This window comes from Cervus canadensis, chromosome 23 (genome assembly GCF_019320065.1).
Source record: "Cervus canadensis isolate Bull #8, Minnesota chromosome 23, ASM1932006v1, whole genome shotgun sequence".
Taxonomy (NCBI): domain Eukaryota; kingdom Metazoa; phylum Chordata; class Mammalia; order Artiodactyla; family Cervidae; genus Cervus; species Cervus canadensis.
The window spans coordinates 5,072,627-5,092,644 of NC_057408.1; positions in this window are offsets into that span (position 1 = coordinate 5,072,627).

The following is a 20,018-nucleotide window of genomic DNA, read 5'->3' on the forward strand; positions in this document are numbered from 1 at the left end:
ATTTTTAAAAAAAGAAACTGAGCTTCATTAAGTCTTGAAATCAAGTGTGTGATTTTAAAAGACCATGGGCTCAAGTCCTAATCTGAGTTACATGGTTTCACTATGAGCTGGATAAAGGGCATATTCTTCAGCTCAGAAGGTAAAGAATCCACCTGCAATGCAGGAGACACAGGAGACGCTGGTTCGATCCCTGGTTTGGGAAGGTCCTCTGGAGGAGGAAATGGCAACCCACTCCAGTATTCTTGCCTGGAGAATCCCATGGACAGAGGAGCCTGGCGGGCTACAGTCCACAGGGTTGCAAGTTGTCAGACACGACTGAGCAACCGACACACCACCAGCTGGGTAAACTGCGCATTCAGTGGATGAACATCCTGATCATCACAAAGCCGGTTCGAGGGGGCTTGCGTATCAGCTGCTTCTAGTATCCTACTTTGGTACTCATAGGGGGAGAGAGATAGTTTACCTTTTCAGGATAAACAGACCTCACGGTGGTTTTTATCCAGTCCACCAGGCTGGCTGTTCCCTCAAGGATAACCTCCAGTTTGTCTGGGTCACAAATCACTCTCTGGGTTTGCTCTAGCGCCCTGTGGGTCCTGAATCAACCCAAACATGCTCCTCCCCTCCATAGTATTCAGAACCAAAGACACAGACCCCAAATGAGTTACTCCCACAATCATTTCAATAACAATTCTTTAGGAAGCTGATGATACCGATCATCAATGGTTCAACTCTTTCACACTGATGAAATAAAATTCCTATTTTATGGCAAGACAAGAAATATTTAAACATAAAATTTTCCTTGCCCATTTGGGCCTTCTCTCTCCCCTTTTAGTGTGTGCTGTGCATCTGTATTAAACCAGACATCCTTAGGAGATAAACTTCTTCACAACTCACTAGGAGGTAACCTTCCTTCTTAATCTTGTAAGGGACTGCGATGACTCATGACCCACTACTCATTTTGTACATTTAGATCTAGATTGTGTAAATTGTCAGTGATATGTAGTCATTTAATGTACAAACCTCTGTCTCAAAAATTTATGTAACTGTGCTTTGACCTCTAACAGGCAGAACAGTTCTTGGAGCTTTCTGAGAAGATGTTCCCAGGTTATAAACTTCAGTTTGGCTTGAATAAAAATTTCCATTTCTTTTTAGATATACTGATTATTTTTTTTTTTCATCAACAGCCCTACACCCCCAGGTTTCAACAGTTTTTTGGTTTTTCCCTTCCCCTCTCCCCACCACCTACTACCTTCTTAGAGATCAGAGGTCTTTGAGGTCCTTTCTGTTGTCCCTACACAGTTTTTACCTCAAAGGACAGGTTAGGGGCCAAAACTCAGACTGACCAAAATCTGAGCTTGGTCTGGCATCAGGGTCTGACTGAGCACTTTCAGTATCATTTAGGAATTTAGGAACTGCAGCACAGCTGCTGCTCCATACCGCTGGTGACCACGTGGCCACCCAGGAGTCAGAAGTTCTTCATCCCTTGCCCTTTCATCCTTTCACTTTCCAAACCACATATGTCCATGAGTCAAGGCCATTTGAGCAGCTTCTACTTCTCTGACACCAACTGAAGGTCTGGTCACCAATTTAAACACGTGTGTGTATGGACGTGGTCCCCACAACCCACAAACAGTTCTTCAGCTGCAGCCGTGTATGCTACAAGTTAACTTGATTCCGACACTATCTGCCTGGAGACACTGGCAGATCCCACAGGTTAAAGGCTCAGCTCTACAAGAGGCTCTCCACCCTGCCCCCAACACACTTCAGAGGCAAGTCGTAAGTCTAGGTTGTCCCTTGTCCTTCTGACCAAGTTGATACAGGTTGGAAGCTCCAATGACTCCCTCCTTGGGCTCAATTAATTTGCTAGAGCAGTTTACAGAACTCGGAAGAGCATTTACTCACTAATTCAGTTTAGTTCAGTTCAGCCCCTTAATCGTGTCCAACTCTTTGTGACCCCATGGATTGCAGCATGCCAGGCTTTCCTGTCCATCACCAACTCCCAGAGCTTGCTCAAACTCATGTCCATTGAGTTGGTGGTGCCATCCAACCATCTTATCCTCTGTCGTCCCTTTCTCCTCCTGCCTTCAATCTTTCCCAGCATCAGGGGCTTTTCAAATGTCAGTTCTTTGCATCAAGTAGCCAAAGTATTGGAGCTTCAGCATCAGTCCTTCCAATGAATATTCAGGACTGATTTCCTTTAGGATTGACTGGTTGGATCTCCTTGCAGTCCAAGGGACTCTCAAGAGCCTTCTCTAACACCACATTTCAAAAGCATTTATTTTTCGGTGCTCAGCTTTCTTTATGGTCCAACTCTCACATCCGTACATGACTACTGGAAAAACCATAGCTTTGACTAGACAGACCTTTGTTGGTAAAGTAATGTCTCTGCTTTTTAATATAGTGTCTAGATTTGTCATAGCTTTTCTTCCAAGGAGCAAGCGCCTTTCTCTAGTTGCAGCACATGGGTTTAGTTGCCCCAGGTTATGTGGGATCTTAGTTGCCAGATTAGAAATCAAACCTGTAGTCCCTGTATTGGAAGGTGAATTCTTAACCAGTGGATCACCAGATAAAGCCCTACATTTCTTATTATAAATTAATATCACAACACCCCATTAGAAAAACTGATAGAGGATTAAATCATGTAAATCATGGAAGAAGAGATGTAATTGACTAGTACTATGAAAAGATTATGATAGTTAACTGTTAATCGGAGAAAGGCAAATCTAATTTCAACTTCAGTGTTACAGTTTATTTTGTCAGTTTTAGGTTGGCAAAGATTAAACGAAACAATAAAGCCTAGTGTGGTCAAGGTTTAGAAAAGTTGGGCAACTTTATACCCTGTTGTTAGGATTCTGTGTGTGTGTGCATGCTCGACTCTTTGTGATCCCTTGGACTGTGGCCTGCTGGGCTCCTCTGTCCATGGCATTTTCCAGGCAAGAATACTTGAATGGGTTGCCATTTCCTTCTCCAGGGGATCTTCCCAACCCAGGGCTTGAACCTGTGTCTCCTGCATCTTCTGCATTGGCAGGCAGATTCTTTACCACTGAGCCACCTGGCAAGGCCTAGGATTGTAAACAGATACACTTAACAGGAAGCCAATTATTTAAATTGTGCCTGTGTTCCAGGCCACCGTTTAGGCAGATATTTATCTACATATTCTTTTTATTGAGACATATTCACCAGATATTGCTGAGTGGAAGCAGCAAGATCCTTTATCTCAAACTGCATCCTGGAGACAGATGATTACAGAAAGTGTACAGTTCTACACCTACAATATATGGCCTGACAGAAAGTTTTAGGAAGATGGTCACGGTAGTTTTCTGGATGGTGGGATTTGGGGTTAGCTTTTCTCACTTACCAAGTCTGAGAGATCAGCTTGTTCCCACCCATCTTCACACACCTCTGTGACCACAGCCCCAGGTCCTTGGCTCCCCTACCAGGTCCCTGGCTGAACCGGATGCCCGGGGCATAGCCACATCGAAAGGAGGCCTTTCCTTGGTAGCTGGGAATGCCAAGGAAATTTTGGCCTACTTAGAGGAAAAAGGAAAAGTAAGGCATTTAAATACTGAGGAACAACCCGCTTTGAATCTGGAAGAGGCTTTCTGGCTGAGGCTGCCCTGACAAGACCACATATAGTTGCTTATGTGAATTTTCAGTATCGTTTTTTGGAGCATTTGTCTATACCTCCCACTCCTCTCCCCTGCGCTTTTTTTTTTTTTTTCCAGAAAGTTTACACATGCAGCTCAGTCAAACCACGAAGTCCCCTTCCAGACGGTGTTTCCCACTGGTGACTCAGACCAGCAAGGAGAAGGTGGGTGCCTATAACCAGAACTTGTGCATCTGGAGGCGGGGAGAGTTTCTCCAGCTTTTCATTCTGTTTCTTGGAAACAGGCTTTATTTAAACTGTGTCTGGATGGAAATTTTTACAAAGAATGAAGATGTGAATTTACTTTTGAAAAGCACTTTTAGGTTTTGCTTTCCCCTGGGCCCAATATTCACTCCAAGGGGGAGACGAAAGAGGAAAAAGCATGTGAGTCTCAGGTTTTCTCTGGAGAGGGTGACAGCTGATGCTCTGTAGGTCTTCCTTCTGTGCTGGGGCTGGAAATCCCGAAGCGATGGGGGAGGGCTAATCCTGGGGATCTGGTGGACCGAGTGTCCCCCTTCTAAAGGGGTGGCCTCAAGCCAGAGCCAGAGTGTCAGCCAGTCCTCTGGTTCTGCTTTTTCTTTTTTTAAGGCAGAAATTGGATTTTCATGTCAAATGTCCCAATATGTAAACATATTTATGAGCCAAATGAAACAGAGCAGGAGAACCCTAGAGATCATGGTGTTGAATCCATGAGTTTGGATTTAGAAGCCTGAGGTTCAGAGAAAGAAGGGACTTGCCAGGATGATACTAGAGTCTAGACCTACTGTCTCCTGGTGTGATTTTATTAACTGGCATTAAACTGATGGCTCTTTTAAATAATCAAACATATGTAGTTCTGGGAGTTCTTTTCTTCCCCCCTTCTTTTCTCTCTTTCTCCTTCCTTTCTTCCTAGTTCTTTTAAGCAGTTATTCATTCATCCATGTATTTCTTCTTTCCATTGTTTTCTAGACAATTTAAAGTTTGAATTCTTCTATTCAGGCAGTATGTGGGTATGCTTAGTCACTCAGTCGTGTCCGACTCTTTGCGACCCTATGGACCATAGCCCGCCAGGCTCCTCTGTCCATGGGATTTCCCAGGCAAGAATACTAGAGTGGGTAGCCTATCTCTTCTCCAGGTGATCTTTCCGACCCAGGAATTGAACTGGAGTCTCCTGCATTGCAGGTGGATTCTTTACCAGCTGAGCTAGCAGGGAAGCCCCATTCAGGAAGAGTGCTTCTTAATTCTAAGTACTTACGGCTTTTGAAGATGTGCTTTTATCTTGTATTTATAATTTCATTGCCCTATGCTCAGGAAATTTGTCTTGTAAATTTCCACATTTTATATTTCATTGATAGGTTTTCTTTGGAGTCAAATGCATGATCAACTTTTGAAAAGATTCCAAGAGCCAAATAAAATAATGCTTATTGTTTATTAGTGGGACACTGAAGTCCATGTATATACCAGATTCAGCTTGTTGATTGTAATATTCAGATTATGTAATTTATTTCTGTTTTACTAGATCTGTCAAATTCAGAAGAAGTGTATTCAAGGATTTCAATATATATATATAGTGTGCATATGTGATTTAAATTAAGTACTCATATTCTGGTAGTTTTTGTTTTATGTATCTTGCAACTATACTATTGGGAATATCAACTTATAGTTGGTTTTTTGTCTTCACACTGTACCTTTTACCACATATAATGTTTCTTATAACTCAAATACTTTTGATTTGATTTAAATTCTACTTTGTCTACTGTATCTATCTGCTTTCTTTTTGAATGTCTCTGTTTGGTGTCTCTTTGCTCAACCCTTTATTTTCTTTAGGTATGTCATATTTTAATATAATCTACACATGCTAATTATTAAAAATATAAAAAATACAGAAAACTATAAGGAAGAAACAAATGTGCATGTGTGCACAGTTGCTTGGTCTTGTCCAACTCTTTGTGACCTGATGGACTGTAGCCCACCAGGCTCCTCTGTCCATGGACTTTTCCAGGCAAGAATACTGGAGTGGGTTGCCATTTCCCTTGCCAGGAGATCTTTCTTACCCAGGTATCTAACCCATGCCTCTTGTGTCTCCTGCACTAGCAGGCAGCTTCTTTACTACCAGTGAGCACCATCTAGGAATACTTATCTAAAAATAACTGATGATAAAATTAAAAGTTTTTGCATGGCAAAGGAAACCATAAACAAAAAGAAGAGAACCTTCAGAATGGGGAAAATATTTGTAAATGAAGCAACTGACAAGGGATTAATCTCCAAAACATACAAATAGCTCATGCAGCTCAATATCAAAAAACAAACAATGCAGTCAAAAAAAATGAGTAGAAGACCTAAATAGACATTTCTCCAAAGAAAACATAGAGATGGCCAAGAGGCATGAAAAGATGCTCATCATCACTGATTATTAGAGAAATGCAAATCAAAACTACCATGAGGTACCACCTCACACCCATCAGAATGGCCATCATCAAAAAAATCTACAAACAATAAATGCTGGAGAGGGTGTGGGGAAAAGGGAACCCTCTTACAGTGCCAGTGGGAATGCAAATTGGTACAACCACCAGGGAGAACAGTACAGAGGTTCCTTAAAAAACTACAAATAGAACTACCATATGACCCAGCAATCCAGTCCTGGGCGTATACACTACTAGGTATAAAATAGATAACTGAAAACCTACTGTATAGAACAGAGAACTCTACTCAGTGCTCTGTGATGACCTAAATGTGAAGGAAATCCAAAAAAGAGCAGATATATGTATATGTATGGGCTTCCCTGGGGGTTCAGCATGTAAAGAATCGCCTGCAATGCAGGAGACCCCGGTTCAATTCCTGGGTTGGGAAGTTCCTCTGGAGAGGAATAGGTTAACCACTCCAGTATTCTTGCCTGGAGAATTCCATGACAGAGGAGACTGACAGGCTACAGCCCATGGGGTCGGAAAGAATTGGACACGACTGGGCGACTTTCACTTTCACGTACAAAGCAACTATACTTCAATAAACTGTAAAAAAGAAACTGATAACATTTGGTTGACTTCGTTCCAGACAGCTGTCTGTATGTAGAAAGATGGACCTAGATGGAGACAAAGACAGAGACAAAGGTAGGGAGGTGAAAACAATTGTGTAAGGATGATATCATTCCACACATGACATATTTCAAAAAATAAATACTGCATCCAATTTTAAATGAATTTAATAGAAACAAATGCTTAGATTGACTACTTCAGATAATTTTTTATTCCCTACAAGGGAAATAGGTTCCTAGAAGATGCCACTAAGGGTAAGGATTTTTAAGAAATTGAAGTCATTGCAGGCTTTTAAGAAATGAAAGATAGGTTCCACATAGGATTGATTGATGATTTGCTAGGAAAGGTAAGGGATTAACAAATAGCCTGGCGTGCTGCAGTCTATGGGGTTGCAGAGTCAGACACGACTTAGGGAATGAGCAACAATATCCTTCCACCTGGTCTCTCCTTCCTCCCAATTTTGATACTTTTATTATTTTAACTTTGTCAGATTTATCAGAGTTACAACAATTGCTTCTGCATTCTGAAGCCATAATTATCTCAGATGTTTAGCAGTGTTCCTGTATCTAAGTGTATTCTGTGCTCCCCACCTGACCCATTTCTATGACTTCAGAATAACAGGGCATTTTATTTCAATTCATCCTGTAGTGAGTGAGATTTCACCATCAAGAAGATTCCTCAAAATGGCTCATAGATGCTGTATTTTCTGAGTCCTTTCATGTCTGAAAATGTGAGCTCTTGCCTTTATACTTAAGCTCCACCTGGGCTGAGTAGAATCCACTTGGATCATATTCTTTTTCCTTGTAGACATTCCTTTGGGTTGGCACCAATTGCTGCTGGAAAGACATCCAAGACCTGACCTATTTTTGTCTTTGTAAGTAAATTTCTTTCTGTCCTGGATGTGAAATATAATTTTTATTTTCTAAGTTTAATAGTTTGGCCAGAATCTGTCTGAAGGTTATTATAGATTTCTCCTACTAAGTGGTGTATGTTTTCAACTTTGCAGATTTAGTCTTTATTCTAAAACTTATACGAGTTCACATTTTAAATAGAAATCTGTAATTCATTTGGAATTTATTCTGATGTATGACATGAGGGATGGGTCCAATGTTATCTTTTTCTGAAAGACCATCCAGGTATTCAGGGGTGTATTGAATCTATTGCTGATGGAGTATGCAGATGATGCTGTCTGTGGGCCAAAGAGGCTGGAAGGGGAGGGGTCAGGGACAGAGATAACGGTTTGAGGGTCATAGTGGGGATGTGCAAGCAAGGAGACAAATGGGATTGACAGGTGTCAAAAACCCAGAAATGACTAAATGAAACACACCAAATCAATAAACAGTGGTGGTGGTAGTACCTGCTTGGTTGCTAAGTCGTGTCTGATCTTGCAACCTCATGGATGATACCCTGCCAGGCTCCTCTGTCCATGGGATTTTTCAGGCAAGAATATTGGAATGGGCTGCCATTTCCTCCTCCAGAAGATCTTCCTGACCCAAGGATTGAACTCGTATCTCCTGCATTGGCAGGTGGACTTTTTAACCACTGAGCCACCAGAGAAGCCCCCAATAAACAGTTAGTAAGAATTCATTGTGCTTATAAAAGCTTTTAAATTCAAAGACGTAAACAGAGGTCAGGGTATGACATTATAGGATGGCTAATAAAGTGAAAGTGAGTAAGTTGTTTAATTTTTACAATGACTGGTAATTACCAAGAGGGTTTCCAGACGGCATGGGTTTGGTTAACAGTGATTATCTCCTATCATTTTTGGAAGGCTGGCTTAAGTTTTCTTTATGATTATCAGACATTTACAAGAAGTAGCCCAAGTTAAGTTTCACTTGTTATGCTGAAGAAACTAAATTAAGTTTCACTCATGTGGATTAAGTGGTTGTGTCTGGTTGGGGAATTTTCAAGTTCAGTCTCCATCGTGTGTTTAATTTGAACAAATCCCTCCTTTGGTCCTTCTTTCAGTAGGCTAAGAGTATGAACAATGAGTGTAGTATTACTTTCACTTTATGGCTGTTAACGGAGCCGGAAGGAGGAATCACACAGTCACTGTTTGTGTTACTTGAGTCTTCAGGACAGATGGTCGTGAGTCACCGCTGCGTAGCTATCATAGACACAGAGGTCAGATCACCGAGTTCTTCCAGTTGTCTGATCCTGAGGGATTCCATTTGGGATGTAAGTGGCTGCCAAAGCGCACTAGAACTCCTGAGAGAACACAATGCACGGAGAGGCTCCTATGATGACTGTAAGGAAATAACAGCCAAGGACTGAAAAGTTCCCCAGAGCAGAGATTCCCGAGTCAAGATTGGACCAGCTGAATAAATTGAAAAGTTATAATCTGATTCATATTTTATCTAAAGTGAGTGAAGTCGCTCGGTCGTGTCCAACTCTTTGTGACCCCATGGACTGTAGCCTACCCAGGCTCCTCCATCCGTGGGATTTTCCAGGCGAGAGTACTGGAGTGGGTTGCCATTTCCTTCTCCATCAAAGTCAATTTACGTTTCCTTTTGATAATGTATAACTGGGTTTCCATTTTTTTTCTGAGTTATTTACATAGGAACACATGATGTGTGAGCAGTCACAAGTCCTCACGATTACTTGGGACAGGATGAACACGAGGATGTTTATTTCAGGAGAGAGTTACAAGTCAGCTTCCACCTAAATTAGGCCTCTACATGAAGCAAACAATCGGGTAATTTAATAAGAAGCATGTCTATGGAAACAAAAGAAAAACAAAGGTTAAGAGTTTGAGCAAATTATAAATGCAGATTCTGAGTTTGGAAAGCAGCAGTTGAGAAAATTTCTAGATTTGGATTAGGGTCATCTTTAAATAATGCAATGAGGATGGTAGTTTCAATCTGGTGGATTGTCCTGGTTTGCAGTCTGACTGTCTTTGATGATGTCATTGGGTGTCCTGGCGAGCTCTTCTCGAGCGGCCCACACAGCAATAGCATAAGATTCTCCATACATGACCCGCTGTGCTGGTTTCTCTGAGGTTTACAGGTAGATGACAAGATATCAAAGACAACCAATAGGACTAAAAGCTGATAACAAGTACACTATAGTTTTCTATTGAAACACCAGCTTTTTTAATAGTCACCCCATTTTTATTAAAAGTAATTACAGTGAAATTTACATGTTTGTAAAATAAGTCTAACCTTATTAAACTTGCCTTGATTATTTATACAATTGTAGAAAGAATAGTAATTCCATGTTCATTCTCAAATGACGCCCTATTCAAAGCTTTGTTAATAGCCAAGGGGTTTTATTGGTTCCGTACAGAAAATCCTAATTCCCTAAAATTGTCTGGTAATAAGGACTCTCATATTAGACCTTTAAAAATCTTGAGGATAAGAAGCTAGCTAAAGACTTGTACAATTGTGTCCTGTTACAAGAAGTATAGATTCTTTTGGGGCTTACATAAATACACATGTTGTCCTGAAAAATGAGCCTATTTGATAAGAGTTTCTGAATTCTGGAGGGAATCAGGCAAGGTGAAAAAGGTAAATGTTTCAACTTTTGTTTACGAAAGTATACTGTATCAAATTGTGGTAAGTTATAGATAACTTTAAAAAGAAGAGGAAAAGGGGTTCTTTAATTCTGGAAAATAAAACATGAAAGAACCAGCAATGTTTTAAATTATGCCATAAAAATTATAATCATTTTCATTTTGCTTGACTTTGCATTAGCTGTTTTATGAATCAATCAGTCTTGCATTAGAATTTTCAGAAATATTTACCCAGTTTAGTGTTGTGGTTTTAGAATTACAAGAAACCTGTATTCTAGAATGCCTGTTAGGGTCATTTCCATGAATCTCTTTGAAGATAAAGCACTTTTGCCTGTAGTTGACTGTAAATGTAATAGAATCAAGAGCAAAACAATAACTGTCTGTGAATGATACAAGAATAAAAATAGCCCTGATTAAAGAACTAGTATTTTAAAAAATTATGCAATTGACAAGTAAATTTGATTGCGTGACATACAATATTTCAAGATAATAGCTGGAATTATGATTGATAACAGGATTATTTATACCAGGATAAAGCAGAATTTTGGAAATTTTATGTAATTTTTGAATTACTTATATACCCTTGTAAACATAAACTTTACTTTTTTTCCAGCTATGCCACATGGCTTGTGGGATCTTGGTTCCTGGCCAAGGATCTAGCTGAGGCCCACAACAGTGAGAACGCTGGATCCCAACCACTGGACCACCAGCGAATTCCTTTTTTTCTTTAACATCACTTTTTATTTGATAATATTTTTCATGCAATTTAATATATCAAATAAGCTTAAATAAATTAACATTTCTTTTTTCAAAAGTAGAGAGAGCACATCTTTTCAGACCTTCTAGGGCCCTCTGGAAAATCCCAAAGACTTCATTTACAACTTGATTTTGGACAGTTTATCAAAAATGTCAAAAGCACTTGCTCAAATAGGAACATAAGTCACTGTAAAACAATACTTAGTTATTCATTCAACCAAAGTGATAATTAAAACATTTTAAAGGCAAATACATAAAATTACATAGTTGTTAAAAAAAAAAAAAAACCTTAGCTCTTTTAATATTGAAAAAACTCAGTTTTTCTAAGTAATCAAAGACTTGATAAAGACAATGTGATGTGTAGGAAGTATTTTCATAGGATATAAATCTTTTTGTTTCTTAGGCAGATTACATTAAAAGTAAAGAAAAACTTTTTATAATTTTTCACTTTGATCAATAATCTAAGATATTTTGTTATTTTAGCAGAGAGAAAATAAAACTTTAGTTTTGTATCAGTACGTTAGTCAGGTTCATTTGAAAAATTCTTTTAAATACATTTATTCACTTTTAGCAGTTTTATCTCACAACATAAAATTTATTTTCCTCAAACCTCCTGCAATATTTTGTATCCATTTAGGTTTTGTTTTATTCTTTTCCTTTTCTTATTCTGGAAAAACTAGTCATTTTATTTTAAGATAAAATTATTCTCTTTTTTCCTTAAAAAAAAAAATCCTATAATCCTTGAATAGTCTTCATACAAAAGCACATCTCATTTTCCTCAGAAAGTTGTTTCTCTTCACTCTTTTTATTTCTTGTTGTTGAGTTGCTAAGTCCTGTCTGACTCTTTGCGACCCCATGGACTGCAGTACATCAGGCTCCCCTGTCCTTTACTATCTCCCAGAGTTTGCTCAAATTCATGTCCACTGAGTCAGTGATGCTATCTAACCATCTCATCCTCTACCATCCCTTTCTCCTTTTGCCTTCAGTCTTTTCCAGGATCAGGGTCTTTTCCAATAAATCAGCTCTTCACATCAGATGGCCAAAGTATTGGAGCTTCAACTTCAGCATCTGTCCTTCTAAAGAAAATTCAGGGTTGGCTTCCCTTAGGATTGACTGGTTAGATCACCTTGCTGTCCAAGGAACTCTCAGGAGTCTTCTCCAGCACCACAGTTAGAAAGCGCCAGTCCTTCGGCCCTCAGCCTTTTTTATGATCCAACTTTCACATCCATTTCCCTTCACTCTTTGTTTCTAGCAGTTTCAGTTTTACACATTGATTATAAATTTCAAATCTCAGTAACCTTTACTTTCCAGTGAAAATGAGGAGACATGCTTTTGTGAAGTGTCTGTTGGGTATTAGTATCCTATAGTAAATTAGCAAATTTACAAAAACAATTATAAAAACTTACAGTTTTTTTACAAGACAAAGAATTTTTATAGTCCAATTTTTTAAGATGGCAAAGACATATTTATTAATGGATCTAAATATATTTGTACAAAGTCAAGAAGCCAAAAATAGATAAATTTATGCTTAGCAATGAACATTTCAATTTATTACTCTATTTGGAAGTTATCTAGATATTCAACAAATATCCATTATTTAAATAGTACAAACTTTTATCTCATTTGCACCTATTTAAATTGCTTTTTAACAATTGTGCTCGGATTAAATGTTAGACAGGTAATCATCTGAAGTTATTTTTCTTGTTGATTAATTTTTTAACAGATAGTGTGAACTTGTCTGTAAATACATGTAGAAAAAGTTGCATGCTTGCTTTATATTTAACGCTGACAATTCTGAAGACATGCTCGTTTTATTAAATCAACAAACTTAAACTAACTTTTGTCAGATATTATCCCAGATTATGTGAACCTGAAAAACATTTGTGTTAGTTTCTAAAATTGTAAGTTTTTGCAGTAGTTGATTCATATAAGCTCATGTTTTTCTTAAAGCCAATTTAATAGAATTCTTAAAAAATTTTCATGCACATACACACATGTACAAAAACACATAGACAGACACAAACAGAAATCTTATAGCTTTCATCTGATAATTTTAGCAATGTCTCAGGTACAGTAATGCAAAACTCAAGAGAATAGTTGTATCCAAATTTGATTTCTGGCAGGTGGGCTAAGATTACCTGCTCAGATGGCCAAAGTATATTACTAAACATTTTAAATCTCTGCACTGTAAGAATTCTTTTAGAGAAGATGTGTTTGGAGTCATGATGTCTATCAGAAGCTTCTTCACACCAATCAAAGAATGAGTTCCAGTGTTTCTGAGAGGTTTGGGATCCTCTCATCTCAAGAGTGTCCCTTAAGGTAGATTATCTTAATCAAAGTTTCCTCAAAGTGGCCACTGTAATTCCAAATTATCCAAAATTTCACCTATTTTCTGAAAAGGCACAAGATCCTGGTTTCTAGAGTGTATACACATAGGAAGCAGGAGTTTCCGAGGGTGGAGAAAGAGCTTTAGACCAAGTAGAACCCATCTTTGCCTTTAGATCACTTATCTACAAGGGCAGGAAAAATACCAAGGAATATAAAGAAAGCCACAGCAAGAGGAATTCGAGGAGGAGGGACTCAAGGGGGCCAAATGTTCCACAAAGATTAAAGAGGATGAAGACTGAGAAAAGACCACTGCATTTGCTCTTGAGTGGACTCCATGGGAAGGTAAGGGCAGGAGCCTGGTGCCAAGGGAAAAGAAACAAAAATATGAAGATACATGTGTGATGGCTCTTTCCAGGATGGTATGGAGGGAGAGGGAAAGATAAAACTGTTCAAGACTTAGCAGGATAGAGGAGATGTTTATTTTAGGCAGAGTACTATTAGTACTGCTTCAGAACTATTAGTAGACTCATGAAAGGGGTCAGGGAAAGGAGAAGTGGAAGATAAAAGGGAGAAATTTTGCAATGATAGAAAGGTAGGTGGTGGGAACTGGGATCACAAGGCAGCGTGCAAGCAACCGAGACTCATTTTGGACCATCACAGGGAAACAGATCATTTGTTGCCTCATGAAGTTGAAACAAAAGATCGGGGAAAGAGGCCAAGGAAGCAGAACTCAGAACTCAAATGTTGCTAAGCTATTATCGCCACCGTTCATACCTGCTTCTCTCTGCAGGCTGGCTCTCATGGGAACATGGCTGCCAACCTCTGCAGGCCGCGTGTTCACAGTTTCACGGTCAGAGGAGCTGGAAGGGGAGGGACTGGAAAATGCTGTTTCTGGAGTCAGACTCCAGAATCCTTGCTCTGCCATTTATTTTGGCAAATTACATAATTTTCTGAGTCTCAGATTCCTTCTCAGAACAATGGGATAATCACAGAATCTGTGCTGCGTTTAGTTGCTCAGTCGTGTCTGACTCTCTGCGGTCCATCCCCATGGACTGTAGCCCGCCAGGCCCCTCTGTCCATGGGGTTCTCCAGGCAAGAATACTGGAGTGGGTTGCCATGCCCTTCTTCAGGGGATCTTCCCAACCCAGGGATAAAAACCCAGGTCTCCTGCATTGCAGGCAGATTCTTTACTATCTGAGCCACTCAAGACACCCAAGAATACTGGAGTGGGTAGCCTTTCCCTTCTCCGGGGGATCTTCCCAACCCAGGAATTGAGCCAGGGTCTCCTGCATTGCAGGTGGATTCCTTACCAGCTGAGCTACCAGGGAAGGCCCAATCAGTTAATCTACTTCATATGAATTAAAGGAGACAGTACAACACAGTGCTGGCATTTTGGAGTGTTAATCGTTAATCCTGCTGGTGTTATCATCACCACCATTAAGGTTATGGAACTGAGCCTCTCGCCTTGACTCCAACCTGAATAACTTCAGGGAAGAAGTCTGATCGGCCCAGTTCGAGTCACCTGCTCATCGCTGTGGTCAAGGGGATGGGGAACCTGGCGGGTAGCTCCACCGGAACCACACGGGTGGGTGGATGTGGGGCGGTGGTAGCTGAAAGAAGGAAAGTCTGCCTCCAGGAGAAGGAAGGGTAATGAAGAGTCGCAGGAGCTGTCCACTCCAAGGAGTGAAGTTAGTCCAGAGAAAGGAAGGGACTGTCCTTTTGGAGTCTTCACCATCTGTTCCTCTCATTTGGATGGCTGCATACATTCATACATCTCACTGCCGCTGGCTTTCTAGGCCAATCATGCCACTCTTCTTCCCAGCATGCACAGAAAAGATGTCTCAGCACCTGAAGTCCACTGTCCTCTGTCTTACCTGTGAACGTGGCATCCTGGAGAGGACAACCTCAGGCTGCTCCTTTTCCAATGATGATTGTGCCACCTCTTCTGGAATAGGGCCCATCTCTCTGACACACACTACCTGTCCTTCCTCTTCCCACCAATCTCAGTCCAGCTGTGTGTGATTTCATGTCTGTGTAGCACTCACATGCCCCACTTTGGACAAAGATCAGGGAATAGCAAGCACCGCCATAGTCTTCACCCTATGCCAGATGTTCTGATGCAGAGAGCAGGCGCTGATGAGAGCCTTGCCAAGCCTGAGCCTTGTTTTTCTCATTTATGTGGAAGATCTGAAACCCGAAGAGGGGGGATCACGTGTTTAATATCAGACAGAAGCCAGCGGCAGAAGAGGACCGGCTTGTGTAAGTAGCTCACAAATAGTAGGGAACACAGGCCAAGGAACAGCTCATTACAGAGCCTTGTTGAAGTGGCAAGAGGGATAGGAGTCACCCCACAGCTGAACAGGAAAGGGAGGTGTTCATTTTGTCCCCGGGAAAGAGCCAGCTGGAATGAGGGGATCAGCTGGGAAGTGTCGACATGATGAAGAGGGCCTCAAGTCTGAATAGGATTCTGCTACACGTTATGGGCTGAACTGTAATTTCATCATCACCCCTAGTAAGGGGCTTCCCAGGTGGCTCAGTGGTGATGAATCTGCCTGCCAAAGCAGGAGATGTAGGAGATGGGGTTTCGATCCCTGAGTCGAGATGATCCCCTGGAAGAGGAAATAGCAACCTACTCCAGTATTCTGGCCAGAAAAAATCCATGGACAGGGGAGCCTGGTGGGCTGTACAATCCATGGGTCTCAAAGAATTGGACACGACTGAGTGACTAAGCATGCTTGCACGTACCCCCAGTACCTCAGAATATGCCTGTATTTGGCGATAAGGCCTTTAAAGAGGGAATTAAATTAAAATGAGGTCATTGGGGTAGGCTCTCATGCAATGCATCTTACCTGGTGGTTCAGCAATTAAGAATCCACCTGTCATGCAGGAGACTCAGGTTTGATCCCTGGGTTGGGAAGATCTCCTGGAGGAGGGCATGCAACCCACTCCAATATTCTTGCCTGGAGAATCCCATGGCCAGAGGAGCCTGGCGGGCTATAGTTCATGGGGTCGCAAAGAGTCAGACACAACTGAAGTGACTGAGCACACACGCGCATCCAATGCATCTGGTGTCCTAACAGCAGGAAGAGATTAGGACACAGACAAGCACAGTTGGACGATCCTGTGAAGACCCTGGGAGAAGATGGCTGTATGCAGTCACGGGGAGAGGCCCCAGAAGATACTCACCCTGCCGGCACCTTGATCTTGGATTTCCAGCCTCAAGAGCTATGAGAAAATAAGTCAGTGGTTTTCCCATCCAGCCCGGGCAGGCTAATAACTAAGCTGAGGAAGACATACCTGGTGGAGGCGCAGTGCAAATTTCATCCCGGAAGGCAGGGACCACATGGCCTGATACGGCAGTGAGACTCAGGTCCCAGGACACTGAGCTGGGGCCAGAACACATAGCAGCTGGAACCCCAGGAGACAGGAATGTGAAGTAATTAGACTTATGTTCTAGAAAGATGAGGGATGGATGAGTGATGGAGCGGGAAGGGGCAGACATGGCGTAAGGAGCACATTCCCACATCCAGTCTGTTCTCAACTGAGTTCATCTTTCCACGTGTCTTTTCGATCCCCCCTCCTCTGAGCCCCCACCTCCCCCCTGCTCTGGGTCTGTATCAACAGCACCTGGGTTATCACCACCCCACCCCCAGCCCCCCGGTGCAGTCCCCAGGCTCCAGGCCTTCTGGCCTCACTTGGAGAAGGGCCTGATTCTTAAGCTGAGTAGCAACATGTTTTTGTTTTGTTTGTAAAAATGAATAGTATGAAGGAACATTTTCACAGGCTGTGGAAGCCAACGGGCAAGATGCTCCCCAAATGGCAGTTTTAAAATGGCTCTTAGCAGAAGCACTGCTATTAAGGAAAAAAAGAAAAAATGTGTAATCTATTATGGGGGAAAAACACATGGGGTACTCAATTTGGGGATGCTTGTTTCAAAATTCTGTATCATGATAAGTTTATTCTGACTCCTGTGAAAACATGAACATTTAGTAATAGCAAAGTCAATTTAAAGAAAGGACAGTGAGCCATGAAGACATTTTAAAATATTAAAAAAAAAGGCTTTTATTTTATTAGTTCAGAAAAAGACAATTGGATCAATAGGACAGAACGGAAAGTCTAGAAACAAACTCATGTACTTATGGGAATTTAATGTTCGCTAAAAATATTTCAAGTCAGTAAGTAGGGAAAAATGATTCAGTGTGAGGATAGTTGGTTATCCAATAGGGAGAAAAAAAAAGCTGTAACCCTATTTCATATCGATCACAAAACTAAATGGGAGCTGAATTAAAGACCAAAAGCAGTTTTGTTGTTTGCTTTAAGTCTGACTCTTTGCGACCCCATGGACTGCAGCAGCTAGGCTTTCCTGTCCTTCACTATCTCCTGGAGTTTGCCCAAACTCACATCCATTGAGTCAGTGATGCTATGCAACCATCTCATCGTCCTCTGTACACCCCTGCTTCTCCTCCTGCCTTCAATCCTTCCCAGCATCAGGGCTTTTTCCAGTGAGTTGGCTCTTCACATCAGGTGGCCAAAGTATTGGAGCTTCAGCTTCAGCATCAGTCCTTCCAATGAACATTAGGGTTGATTTCTTCTAGGATTGACAGGTTGGATCTCCTTGCAGTCCAAGGGACTCTCAAGAGTCTTCTCCAACATCACAGTTCAAAAGTATCAATCCTTCAGCACTCAGCCTTCTTTATGGTCCACTCTGACACCCATACATGACTACTGGAAAAACCAAAGTTTTGATTGGATGGACCTTTGTTTGCAAAATAATGTCTCTTCTTTTTAATATGCTGTCTCGGTTCGTCATAGTTTTTCTTCCAAGGAGCAAGTATATTTTAAGTTCATGGCTGCAGTCACCATTTGCAGTGATTTTGAAGCCCAAGAAAATTAAGTCTGTTACTGTTTCCTTTGTTTCCCCATCTATTTTCCATGAAGTAATGGGACTGGAACTCTGCATTCAAATGGGTATATCTTTCCTTTTCTCCTTTGCTTTTCACTTCTCTTCTTTTCAAAGCTATTTGTAAGGCCTCCTCAGATAACCATTTTGCCTTTTTGCATTTCTTTTCCATGGGGATGGTCTTGATCCTTGTCTCCCGTACAATGTCATGAACCTCCGTCCATAGTTCATCAGGTACTCTGTCTATCAGATCTAGTCCCTTAAATCTATTTCTCACTTCCACTGTATAGTCATAAGGGATTTGATTTAGGTCATACCTGAATGGTCTAGTGGTTTTCCCTATTTTCTTCAATTTAAGTCTGAACTTGGCAATAAGGAGTTCATGATCTGAGCCACAGTCAGCTCCCTGTCTTGTTTTTGCTGACTGTATAGAGCTTCTCCATCTTTGGCTGCAAAGAAAATAATCAATCTGATTTCGGTGTCAACCATCTGGTGAGGTCCACGTGTAGAGTCTTCTCTTGTGCAGTTGGAAGAAAGTGTTTGCTATGACCAGTGTGTTCTCTTGGCAGAACTCTATTAGCCATTGCCCTGCTTCATTCCATACTCCAAGGCCAAATTTGCCTGTTACTCCAGGTGTTTCTTGACTTCCTACTTTTGCATTCCAGTCCCCTATAATGAAAAGGACATCTTTTTGGGTGTTACTTCTAAAAGGTCTTGTAGGTCTTCACAGAACCGTTCAACTTCAGCTTCTTCAGCATTGTTGGTCAGTGCATAGGCTTGGATTACCGTGACATTGAATGGTTTGCCTTGGAAATGAACAGAGATCATTCTGTCATTCTTGAGACTGCATTCAAGTACTGCATCCACATCTGCTGGATCATCAAAAAAGCAAGAGAGTTCCAGAAAAACACCTATTTCTGCTTTATTGGCTATGCCAAAGCCTTTGACCGTGTGGATCACAACAGACTGGAAAATTCTGAAAGAGATGGGAATACCAGGCCACCTGACCTGCCTCTTGAGAAACCTGTATACAGGTCAGGAAGCCACAGTTAGAACGGGACATGGAACAACAGACTGGTTCCAAATAGGAAAAGGAGTATGTCAAGGCTGTATACTGTCACCCTGCTTATTTAACTTATTTACAGAGCACATCATGAGAAATGCTGGGCTGGAAGAAGCACAAGCTGGAATCAAGATTGCCAGGAGAAATACCAATAACCTCAGATATGCAGATGACACCACTCTTATGGCAGAAAGTGAAGAGGAACTAAAAGCCTCTTGATGAAGGTGAAAGAGGAGAGTGAAATAGTTGGCTTAAAGCTCAACATTCAGAAAACTAAGATCATGGCATCTTGTCCCATCACTTCACGGCAAATAGATGGGGAAATAGTGGAAACAGTGTCAGACTTGATTTTTTTGGGCTCCAAAATCACTGCAGATGGTGATTGCAGCCATGAAATTAAAAGACGCTTACTCCTTGGAAGGAAAGTTATGACCAACCTAGATAGCATATTAAAAAGCAGAAACATTACTTTGCCTACAAATGTCCATCTAGTCAAGGCTTTGGTTTTTCCAGTGGTCATGTATGGATGTGAGAGTTGGACTGTGAAGAAAACTGAGTGCCGAAAAATTGATGCTTTTGAACTGTGGTGTTGGAGAAGACTCTTGAGAGTCCCTTGGACTGCAAGGAGATCCAACCAGTCCATCCTAAAGGAAAGCAGTCCTGGGTGTTCATTGGAAGGACTGATGTTGAAGCTGAAACTCCAATACTTTGGCCACCTCATGCAAAGAGCTGATTCATTGGAAAAGATCCTGATGCTGGGAGGGATGGGGGCAGGAGGAGAAGGGGACGATGGTGATTGCAGC